Source organism: Ceratosolen solmsi, unplaced genomic scaffold (genome assembly GCF_000503995.2).
Source record: "Ceratosolen solmsi marchali unplaced genomic scaffold, CerSol_1.0 scaffold57, whole genome shotgun sequence".
Taxonomy (NCBI): Eukaryota; Metazoa; Arthropoda; class Insecta; order Hymenoptera; family Agaonidae; genus Ceratosolen; species Ceratosolen solmsi.
Window position 1 is genome coordinate 3358324 of NW_011948427.1, and position 10000 is coordinate 3368323.

Genomic DNA, 10000 nt, shown 5'->3' on the forward strand with positions numbered 1-10000 from the left:
GAGAGAGAGTAAGAGAGAGAGAGAGAGAGAGTGAGAGAGAGTAAGAGAGAGAGAGAGAGAGAGAGTGAGAGAGGGAGCGAGATGGAAGAGGGGTGGCAGCGGCAGCGGCAGCGGCAGCGGCGACGGCGACCGCGACGGCGGCGGCGGCTGACGGAGAGTGAGGCCATGGGCAGTTGGGCAGAACAGAACGCTCGAGCCCCGGACTAGACATCGCTGGCCCCGCGAGATGCCCTTGCACCTACTCGACCTTGAGACGGCTTCTCCTAACCTTCCCCGATGTACACGTCCTCTGAGCGGCGGACGCATCCTTCGCCGGGGGGAGGAGGAGGCAGAGGAAGATTCCGATAGGCTCTCGACTCGCAGGCACGATTTTGCTCTCCTGTCCTTCCGAGCCCTTAATCGCGCTGCTGCTATATCGAATGTTTTTCGCGAATGAGAAATGGACGTCAAGTGCTCGCATTATTGCATGCAAATGTAGATGTTGGAGAGATTATCGCTCGAATCAACTAGTCGCACTATGTGCCGAGACTTCGTCACATTAGTCCATTGTAAATTCATTGGCTTTTCGTTCACCATAATCCGCACTGTTCGCTATAATGATTAACAAATTTTATTTTATCTTAATCGAGTAAGTGCTTGTCTTAATTCCGAAAAGTATTATTGATAATTCTAATAAATAAGCACTCCTCGATCGTTTCACGCTTTTTAATTTTTCCCTTAGTTGAATAATAGATAGATTAGAAGAAGTTCATCTATTTTCTTAATATAATTCATTGAATTTCAGAATTAAAATTTACGAATTAATTGAAAATTTTCACTGTGCGTTCAAAAAAGTAGTGGTTAAGAAAAACATTGTTCATTATGTTTCAGTTTTTAAAATTTAAAATCCTATAAAGCTTGCGTGTCCATGTATATATTAATTTCTTTTGCGTATAATAAAATATATGTAATTGATAATGCAATTCAATTTTATTTCTATAACTGTAAAATTATTCATACATATTTAATTTGAAAATCTTATGTAATTATTATTTATTAATTACATTAAATTATACAAACAAAAAAAAAAACAAAAAAAAAAAAAAAAAAAAAAAAAAAAAAAAAAAAAAAAAGAATGACGCGTAAAACAATTTTTATCATTGTATCGACATAACGTTAAATATTTTCGATTGCAATGGTAAATTGTAAAATAACATGAATGACAGTAATGAATTAATTTTGGTTTAACCAAAAGTTAATTTTAATAAAATATTCTTACACATATGATCTCTTAAATAAAATTATCAAATTATTAATTTAAAACTGGTATCTCGACAAGCTTTATACAATTTCATTTGTTGATTATATATTATCGTATAAAAAATGTATAAATAAAATAACAATTACGTTTCTTTCTATTAAAATAATTAAATTATAATAATGAAATTAATAATTTTTTAATTTATTATTAGTATATTTCTAAATTTTATCTTACGCGTATGTACATGTCATTAACAATATATATATATATATATATATTTACAAATATATCTATCGATGTATTAAATACAGTGTAATACGTAAATATCGAGATATAAGAGTAATATGAATCGTTTTTGCTATTTAAATTAGTTAAACAATAAAGCACTAAATTAATAAAAAAAAAATTCAAGCTAATCAATGAGCTGTTTAATATAAAAATTTAATTTATTATCTAAATAAAAGGCTCTATCATAAAAATGTTTACTACTGAAAATGTTTTCAATATTTTTTCGTATTGTACACTCTATAATGTGTAAATACTTGTTTATCTTTTAACATGGCAGATAAGCAAGTCATTTACTGGATTTAAAATTTTTTCCCTAGAATATTTGGATAAATCAAAGCAGAATTAATTTAATAGGCACAATTCCGTAACGAGTACTACGAAATTCCTTGACATAACTCTCTTATAGGCAAAATTCCATTGAATAAATATCTATTTACGTATATGGCAACAATAATATGATTATTGATCTACTTATTTGGAGTGCTCATACCTTTCACTCTATAAGCAATTTAGGCTTGTCTTATGCTTCTTGACTTTTGAGATCTTGAAAACTTATGCCTGCAATTGTGCATTGCTTTTACTTTCACAAAAACAATGTTAATTATTCATAATTTTCTAAACAATGTTTAATATTTTGATTGGCAATAAAAGTTAAGCCTGAATACACGTACATTGTTCGTGTGCGTGTATGCGTGCACAAGCTTGAGTTTAAGTGTGAGTGTTTATATATGTATAATACAAAAATTATATGTGAGAAATTTTGTTGAAATTTACATTAGATGTATGCGACAGAGCACATTCTGTCGAAGATAAAAAATGATACTCTGTTTTTGATATTTTAGTCATTTAGAATGAATAAATGTAATGATTCGTATGTGCACTAAAAATAAATATTCGTATTGAAAATTCTTATTAATATTTGTTTTTTTCTTATTTAATGATTAAATAATATATTTACCATACTGTTTGCTTTAAATGAGGTTGTCTATGGTGAAATGAATTTAGATAATTTCAAATCTTATAATTATTACGAAAATTCCACACAAACATCAAATTAATTTTATAGTTAAAATATATATATATCGCAACAATAATTTAAAGTTTTCTTAAAATGTCCTTGATTAATATTAAATAATAAATGTTTCTAAATATAAATTTAATTTCTATTTAGCAAAAACATATTAAAGTTTAATTAGTGAATTCGCATTTATATAGAATTTATTTATTTATATGTGTTTTTTCAGCTGTAACGCAAGGATATTGAAAATACTATGACCAGGTATTTAATAAAAATTTTAGAAAAGAAAATATTCGATAGTTCCAAAGATCGTAATAGCCTAATTGACGATCACGAATAGATCATTTTTATTAATTAGTATCTCCATTTTTATAACTGACGATCATACCTGCCGATCATACCTGACCAAATACTAATATGTTTCTCTTTCCAATTTTTCCTAAAATAAGTAATAATAGCAAATATGCTTCTCTTCAATAAAAATAAATATAGATAGTAGTAACATGAGTCTAAAGAAATATATAATAAATAATAGTTTTAAATACAGATATCTGCCGTGCATTGGTGACATTAGTGGATATTAGTGATACATGCAATTTATTGTAGAACAAATTAATTTGATGTTCAGACTTAATATTCAAAAGTGATCTAGTAAATATGTGTAACATTCCAGTAATTTCACTCCAGAATTTAAATTCAAATTTTCAAGGTATATTTCGCTGTATTAGCATACAATCACTTATTTGTTAAAGTAATTTATTATGCTTATACGAACATATTTAATGCTTCTTCTATCCTCTTTTATCTTAGACTAAAAAACATTCACGTTTACATTAAATTATTAATTTTAATGAAAGACCGTATAAGTAATATTATTAATAAGTACAAATTGTCTGTGATTTATAGTCACATTGTAAGAATTACAAATTAAATTACCATGTATACATTGTATTTATTCGTTAATGGTAGAGAAAGTGCTTGACACTTGCGTTCGAGTTATATTTCGCATGAAAAGTTCCAGGCTGATACGTCTATTTTAAGCAGTTGAACTTCCCCAACAAAGCATACCACAAGAGCGTGAGATGAATTTTTTTGCGTACATAGCTTATATTGGGTATTACACAAATTCTGAAATCGGCTGTGTATCGAAATGTAAAATGGAAATACTATTAAAAGTCTCGGAATCTTCGCCTCGAAGTTTCTCAGCTTTCGAGGGGTCACAGGGGGCGGCTCGGGAAGATCCAAGATCCGCTCAAGCGTTCGTCTTCGAAATTCAGCGCCATTCTTGCGGCTGCAGCTGCGAACCTCGAGGTCACGACCCTTCCTCCGAGAGCTTTTTGCACCCCGTCATTTGAAGCTTTAGCGCTCCTTTTGCCAGGCTTTTTTTTTTTTTGCACGGGAAATACCAGGCGACTTGGCCGAGGTTAGGGAGCATCTAAGTCCTCGACCCTTCGTTATAGTATCCACGTATAGATCTTTACGTCTAGAGGATTGAATTCTCGGCGCGCATTCGCTACTTAGTAATAGACAGTAATAATAGACGTTACGAAGTTACAAAGTCTCGGGGAATTGCGCTCTGATGAAGAAATTTCGCTCATTCCGTTCTTTTGCAGAGCAGTACTATATCGTTTTTAATCATCGTTGGTTCGCTTCTTCAGATTGTGCGAAACCAAGAGGGCAATTTATATTATTAGATAATTATTTGTATTATGGCCAGGGCTGTTTATCATTTATATTAATTTACAATTGTATATAAGTATACATGGCATAATTTCGTTTATGAATAAGGCGATGGAGTGATTTGCATTGTTAATCGGCGATAGTCGGAGGGAATTTGAAAGGATGAAATGGGGATGTGCGATTAAAAAAATTATGAAAATGCACGGTAAGTAGTTAAGTTGGGGTATAGAAAGATATTTCATTAGTATTTCTCGCAAATTGTATAAAAGGATTGAAATGTTCTTGATACTAATCAAAAAATTATTTTGAATTTATTTATTTGTTTATTTCTTTATGTATTAATTTTAAAAGTTTCGTAAATTCTAATGCTTTATAATGTAAAGCTTTATTTACTTGCAATCAATAATAAATACGCATCAATCATATATGTCATTCAACTGTATGTATAATAATGAGCTAAATATATTAATTATGTATACTTAATATAATAATAGGTATATATGAGTGATTGAAAGGTCAACTGTATGTTACTTTCTCTTGTGTATGTTTCGGTTTCTTAATCCTTTCAAAAGGGAAAAATAATGACAGTCAGTTTGCAGGTCAAAAACCTTTCGCAGGTATATTGACGATCCTTTATGATTTATATGCGATGGCTTAAACACGTTTATTCATAAATTCTAATAATCTTATCCGGACGAGGCAAATTTTACTTTCTCTAGCGAGGATTCAGAAATTTTATCTACCAGAGACTATTTGGTCACTCGGTCGATATAAATCGAAATTATTAATTTTGCCTTGTTATATCCCTTGCCCTGTAATATTCCACGATCGACCTACGAAGCATAATCCTCGCTTATCTAAGAACATTAGAAAACTGACGTTCCGAACATCGTACTTATTGTGCGCGCGAGGGCGGGCGAGTCATTCGTTCTTTCTCGCTCCGTATCAGTCGCACGATCGGGAAAATAAATCATTGACCGACGCCGATGCGATGGGCAAGCAAATAGGGTCGTGCGACGATCGAGAGATAAACAAGTGCACGGATTGGTGGATTTGGGACGCTCGGTCTGTCCTTTCGAGTGCGCCTCTTCGTTCATTATTCGATTCCGTTATCTCCTCCCATCATCCATAACACCCCCACTTTATTTCGCACTCTTATTTATTCGCAACGTTGTCTCGTAACTTATTCTCTTAGGCAGAGCCCTATTTTAAAATTTCAATCAACATTGTTCGTTTCTGTGAGAGAAGTCTTGCCTCTTACTTTCCTTGAGCAATTGACTGTGACAAAGGTTATCGGCTTTACTTAATTCATCTTATACGTTTATACGTATTGATTAACGACCTCGGACGTATGATGTTTTTAAATAATTTCCCTTCATATTTTTTAAGACAGCTTCATATGAAAAAGAATTACTGGCATTATGTAAATACAATTGGTAATTCCATATTTAGAGGTGCTAGAACATCTGATTTTTAAAATATTATCACTCGTAACGACATACGGAGTGGAAATTATTATTATTAAAGCGACGCCATTACAATTTCGAATTAACAAAAGTTATGTTACAAAATATACCTTCATCAAATTAAAAAAGAGAAAACTAGGTATTTCATATTAAGAAGGATAACATTAATAAGCAAGCGAAGTGACAGTAGTAGCGTTATCATTTTAAAATTTGTTACTATCATAATTCTATTTTTCATCTCTCATTTGAAAGTGACTTAAATAGTTGTCTATTGTTATTATTATTACAATACTCGTGATTTCATTACTATAGATCCAGAATTTTATTCCGCAAAACAACGGATTTGAACGTACAGCGATGGCGCAAAAGGGCTCAGCGGAACGGGACAAATAAAAAAAAAAAAACAAGTGTCTAAGAAAGAGCTTGAAGAGCACGACTCGGCAAGAAAAAAAGATCAACAAGATCGAGCAAGGACAGACTGAAAAATAGAAAAATAATCGTCGAATGAAAGATGTGCAAAACATCAAAGAAAAAAGGAACTATGCGGCATTGGCCACAATTTTTGGAAGTAAAAAAGAGGAGCTAGAAAATGGAATAAAAAGAAATAAACAGCCGAAATGATCGCAGAGGAAATTGTTTTTCAGGTTGAGAATCGAAAAGAAGTGTGTAGCGGAAGAGTGGGAGGGAGGAGCGATTGAAAGAAGTCACGGGTAAGGCTAGGGATAGCTCGAAAAAGAAAAGGACGAAGCATAATGGAAAGAGGATGGTAGAGAGAAGCAAAAGCGGCAAAAGCGGCAAAAGCGGCAAAAGCGGCAGACGAAGCGGCAGAGTCAGTAGGAAGAAGCGAGTAACGAAGAGAAGTTGAAGCATAAGATGAAGCAAAAGATGATGATGATGATGATGATGATGATGATGATGATGATGATGATGATGATGATGATGATGATGATGATGATGATGATGATGATGATGATGATGATGATGATGATGATGATGATGATGATGATGACGATGACGATGACGATGACGATGACGATGACGATGACGATTATAAGGTAGGGGGGTTGGGACGGGGGTGGTGGTGGTGTATGGGGGGAGGAGGTGGCAGTGGTGACGGAGGAGGGGGAGACATGGGCGAGGTAGCGAGAGGGTGAAGAGAGGAGAGGAGGAAATAAAAAAGGTTGGGCAGGAGATAAAGGAATGCATGTAACTCGCACGCGCGCTGGCAAAGAGAGTCCACAATGGCGAAAGACCGCGCGAAGGGTTCGCGAAGGGAGAACAGCCGAGGAGTCGACGTGGAGCAAAAAGAATGAAGCTCGCGCGCGCGCGTCCCCCCGTATGCGAAAGAAGAAGGAGAAGCAGGATGAGGAGGTGGAAGGATGGGGAGGGAAGCCTCTCCCGGCCGGGGTTAACGCTCGCTGGTAGACGCAAAAATCCCTCCAAGGTCGGTGCATCCCTACGTTAGTGGCCGCGCGCTGCGCTTTGCGCGTCCGGTGGTCAGCGGTCCCCCACCTCCTCGACTTCCTGCCCCTCCACGGGCCCGTGGAGCGCGCGCCGCGCCAGACTCGCCCACGCGACCAATGGGACACCGTCGTCGGCCACAAGGGACACGTGTTCCGGGAGACGGGACGCGGGTCGGACCGCTCTGTCGTTGACAACGGCTCTAGGCCCGTCCGGGCCCGCTGCCGTCAATTCGCTTGCATCTGCGCGCTAGCGGCCCAGACTCACGTCGCCGCGCGGACGAGCACCGCGGGCCAGCGCCAGAGGGAAGCGGTCCGAAGGCCAAAATGGTCGATGGGCACGGCGAGCGGAAGTCGAGTGTGCAGCCACGGCTCCGATCGCCTCATGAAAGAGAAACGAAGGACCGAGTTGCCTCCGGATGCGGAGGTACTTTTATCTCGAGAAGGTCGGCACCAACCCCCGACCAGGCCCCACCCGGTCCCACCTCAGCGTGTGGTGCCGAGGTGAGAGGTGCATTGTAGAGAGAGACGATTGTACTTGGCGAAGTCGAGGCTCTAGATTGCGCTGAAAGGGGCAAGTCGCGATTGTCGAGGTGTTGACGACGAGCCTCCCTTGCACTTTACCTGACCGAGCGATTCTCCGCGGACTCGGCGACAGGATGACTCATTAACGCCCAACGGAGACAGACAGATATACAGACACTCGTTCGACCATTTCCAGGCTTTAAGGCGTGGAAAACAGCCGCGCTCCTCTTAAATTTGTCTTTTTCCTTTTTTTTCTCTGCCCCTGAGCAGTCTTATACTGACAAATAGTTCCGCAATTCTTCAACGCCTTCGATGTAGCCAAGTAATGCCCAAAACTTTGAAAAAGCTTTCAATAAGTCCCTTTAATTTTTCATCTTTTTATACTCATGCATTTCGTCTGTTTTGCACTCATGCTTAAACGAGTTATTCATTTAAAGTTATTCTAAGCTAGGATAAACAATCAACTGTTGAATAATAGATTCTTAGAATTAGCGGTCTCAAAGTACTGTCCATGTCGTTAATGAAATATGCCTGATAATGTTCACTCGTTGGAACATGATAAATGTTATTTGGAAATATCGTGAGTTACGATTAGTATAGAAATCAAGCGATTATTCAGAAATTTATTGGTATGATCTTTATCGATATCTTTATCGGATTCAAAACAACAATTGACAACGAAATTGGCGTGAATTCGTAAAAAGCATGCGAACTGTTCGTACAAAGCATATCAAATAAATTAAAAAGCGCCTCGTTCGATTTGCACAATATCGAAGTTTATTAGAACTTTTAATCACAATTGCCAATTAACGAGCGTGTGAGTGAAAAAGATGAACAGACAAATAGAGAAAGGTAGAAACGTTTATGTATATATACATATATATATATATATATATATATATACATAAAATTAGTGAGAGAATTTATCATATTGACTTGAATAATCCGCGAAATTGCCATGTGATACAGCTAAAGGACCGTGAAGAAGAAGCTTCATTGTGTAGTTGCATGCAAAAGCCCAAGAAAACAAGTAGGCAATAAAAACGAATAAAAAGAATGGAGAAGTCTATCGAATGAAAGTGCAACAGAAGAAGAAATAAAAAACAAGCGTGTATTCCTATTTCCTCTCTCTCTCTCTCTCTATCTCTCTCCCTCTCTCTCTCCCTCTTTCATTATTTTAATTGTTTATATGTCTGGCGAATGTCCAGGAAGGGGTGTCGCTCGGGAGGACGGACCCTGTGCGAAAACACAAAGTAGGCCAATCCATGATCCCGACGTGAATCTCTCGTCCGAGTATAGATGTCAGGCTCGAGGACGTGGAGAGAAAAAGAAATTAATACGAGGAGAAGGGAAAGGGAGAACGACGCATTGAGCGCCTTTACTAGCATTTTGCCTCCTTTGCCGACTGGCAGCTGAGACTCAGCACCGTGTAAGCCTTTGTCGAGAAATTTTCTCGAGGTTAAATCGAAGACGCGAGTTTGTTTGAGGACAGCCGACCAACGTAAGCCCTCGCATTAGGGATGGATTTAGCAACATAGCTTGCTTGGTTTTACATCGAAGCCTCACCACTACGCCAATTCTGGATTTATCTCTACTTTCTCCACTTGGGCTTTCGGCCTACTTACCCTTTTTTCATCGGCTCGAGAATTCGCTTTAGATGCGATTCACGAATGCTTTGCGTAATGTCGCATTTAGGTCTTGCGAAATAGTTGTCGGTCAGATTTAGATGCGCCACGGCCAATGCGCCGATCCTACGTTCGCAAAAACTTACTTTTAAATCATTGTCTTAGAATAGTGAGTAACCGTATTTCGGTAAATCTTCTTACACCGAGTCATTAGTCATGCGGCAATTGTCGTCGCTTGGACTTTGGATCGCATCTAGGATCTTTCATTACTTTTGTATTTGTCGTGCGATCGTTTGTAAGATAAGCTAATTAATTCATTCATTCCAATCGCTTTGCTCTTCTTAATGGCTTTTATCGTTAAGAATCTTGTTATTCGAGACAAGCGAGCATGACGACAGAAGCGTGCATTGTTCCAAGATAAATTAACGAATTGATCTCTCGTTGGCGACTCGTCAATGAGAATTAATAATCCTTGCGTTCAAGTTTTTAGTAAAGTATTTATATAGAAAATGGTGATAAAGTTAGGTCGTAAAATTGTCAAAATTTAACGATCGACTAATTCATAAAACGAGGAGATACGAGTTGATCGTTCAGTCAGAACTTCGATCATTAGCACGATTGTACATAATCTTTGGAGATAAGTAGTGTTATAGATAAGCTGCTACAAACGAAGTGACCACAATGACTTTTCAGATAGA